Consider the following 2,870-nt stretch of genomic DNA (forward strand, 5'->3'; position numbering starts at 1 on the left):
GCCACGCGCCGGGAGAGGAGGTCCACGATCCATGGCAACCTGAACAGCTCCGGCTTGGCAGGCTCCACCGCACCTGCGCTTATATTTATAGCCCAAACTGTGGCCCCCTGGTCGTTCCGATGCGGGTGGCTCCAATAAATGCGGGCACATCGAATCAGGAGCCGTTCCGGCTCTCGAGGTTTATCCCCCCACGATTTCCTAAGCGTCGTTCTCCCTTAATTGCATTCTTCGTGCAGGACACTCCGGGCGGCGTGTATCCCGCGGCCCACATAATCTCCACACGCGTCCAGGCCGCATCCGCCTCGAAGAACGCGCGTATCGCGGCCCTGCATAACTGGCACTCGCTCGCAAGCAGCAACTGGCCGGTCCGATTTCCCAGGTAACCGCCTCAAATTAGCATTTAAATGGCCTTCTTGTTAGATGTATGCCCTAGAAGCTAATTTGGCTGACACATTGTTGATTCTAGGGACATAATTTTGTACTTGACTATTTATTATTGAATAAATAAAAGGCATCTTTTCATTCATATTGTTTATGTGTCTATGAATCGTCCAAGAAATTAATAAGATGATGATACATATTCTCAAGAGTTGAGAATTTGAGCCATGTATCATTGGTGATTAATTTCTAAATGTCCTGATCAAAGGATCATCACAGAGGACGGTGATCGATCCGATCAGTGCACAGATCACTCTCCTTCTGGATGGACGAGACCTGAGTCCACAGTGTAGGGACACTGAAGTGATAGTGCAGGTGCTTGTTAGAGAACAAGGGTACTGAGCGTGACCAATACAAGAAGTCACTTGGATGTCTATCCACTCGTCAGTGACTTGCTTGATGTTGCAGTAGTGTGACTGGTCCTTTGACCTGCGGCGCTTCGGCTACTCACAGTGAGGTTATTGTAGTTTGACTGCACACATACATGGTCCTCTAGCCATATGGGTCCATACAGTGTAGATTGGCTGCAGTAAGTTCACTGTAGGAGTAGGGTATGCACCTATATGGAATCTATCGACCCTTGATAGATAAGGAGAGATCCTATGTGATTTATAAGACTGAGTTCGTAAGACCTCGGCCGGGGCAGTATGCACAGTGGAGAAAGAGTTTTCACTATCGAACTCGAGTCGAATAAATCTTGACATATGACAGACGATGGGGTTTGACGAGTTGTCCATGACCTCCGTCCTGTAGGGATCCACGATAGTAGGACTGTATCACATGTTAACTGCACCTAGAGGTTCATCATTCCATTCTGCTGGGTAGCCACTACATGCTGCTGAGGTGTCACTGGTGGATGGTGGGACTCATAGGAATTATCTTGATGATCGATAAACCCCTAATGAGTTGAGTTGGAATCGTTCTCAACCCATTGAAAGGAGTTTTCAATGATATAGTGATAGAGATCACAATATATCTCACTACCAGTCAGAATAGAACCTATGGGGTCACACACACTAGAAGTATTGACCGATCCGATGGTTGAAATCGTGATTAGGAATCACAAGAAATCAATTTGATTGATAAGAAGTTGAAGAAGGAAAAAGGAATTAATTAATTGGACTTGAAACAAGAATCCTACTTCGGGTAGGATACCTAGAGTTCTAATTGGATTAGGACTGGGATTCCTACTTGGAATAGGATTCCTCAATCCTAATGAGATTAGGAGTTTTGAATTAAAAATTGGATTCCTACTTGGAGTAGGATTCCTAGAAATCCTAATTGGATTAGGACTTCGGATTCGAGTCCTAATTGGATTAGGACTAAAATTAAACAAATCCTAATTGGATTAGGATTCCTTAAGTCCAAATTAATTATTAATCTAATGAATCAACATGACTCCTAATTGGATTAGGATTGAAGAGTTCAATTGAGTCATGGTTCATTCAAGTCCTAATTGGATTAGGACTAGCGTAGATTGAACCCAATTTGGCCAATCCTAATTAGATTAGGATTAAACCATGAGAGAGGCACCTAATCCTCTTTGGAAGAGGATTAGGTTAACCAAGTAAGAGGGGCATCAGCCCCTCTCATCTTGGATGGTGCGGATTGAAGGAGAGAGAGGGGCCCGGCGCACCCCCCCTTTCTTTCTTTGGAAAACCATCTAGGGCTCCTACTTTGGAGGAGCCCTTGATGGCTATAAGAAGCACCATGAGGCCGGCGCCCTAGGTATTGGAGCCATCCTCCTCTTGCTGCCGCCACCCTCCCCTCTCCTCTCTTAGTTTCAGCCGCAAGCAAAGGAAGAGCAAGGTCCAAGCGTTGGCGTCTTCCTCTTCCTCCAATCCTTCTTCCAACGCAGGGAAAAGAAAGAAGGCTGCAGAAGCTGTGTTCTTCTTCCTTGAGTTCCTTCTTCTTCTTCCTCCTCTCAAGCACTTTCAAGAGTTGAAAGAAAGAGAAGAGATCAGCCATCAAAGGAGTCTTTGCAAAGGGAGCTAGCACCCCGGGAAGACAAGAAAGCTTTGATCGGTTCTCTTACTTCGTGTGGATACCCGTAGAGGCCGGACGTTTGAACGGCTTCAAACGAACCCTCTTCCAAAACCACGAATTCAGATTCGCGGTGATCATCTACCCGCGCAAGGTGAAAATTTGATCTTCCTATTAGTTCTAAAAGTTTTAATTCTTACCTAATTACGAAAGGTCTCGAAACAAGCGTTCATGCGATGAACGTCGAACCCGTGCATGCCGATTCCGCTGCCATCTGAAAATTTTTGAAAATATCAGCGGCATGGGCGGGTTCCCAACACTTCTGGTGTTCCCCAGGCAACGCTTCGAGAGGAGGAGAAACACGATCGCAGCTGGCCACGGAGAAACCCTGTCGAGCGGCAAGTAATAGGGGCGCGACCAACGAGCGGAATTTCCCGAGGCTTGATCCT

This window comes from Phoenix dactylifera, chromosome 2, assembly GCF_009389715.1.
Source record: "Phoenix dactylifera cultivar Barhee BC4 chromosome 2, palm_55x_up_171113_PBpolish2nd_filt_p, whole genome shotgun sequence".
NCBI lineage: Eukaryota > Viridiplantae > Streptophyta > Magnoliopsida > Arecales > Arecaceae > Phoenix > Phoenix dactylifera.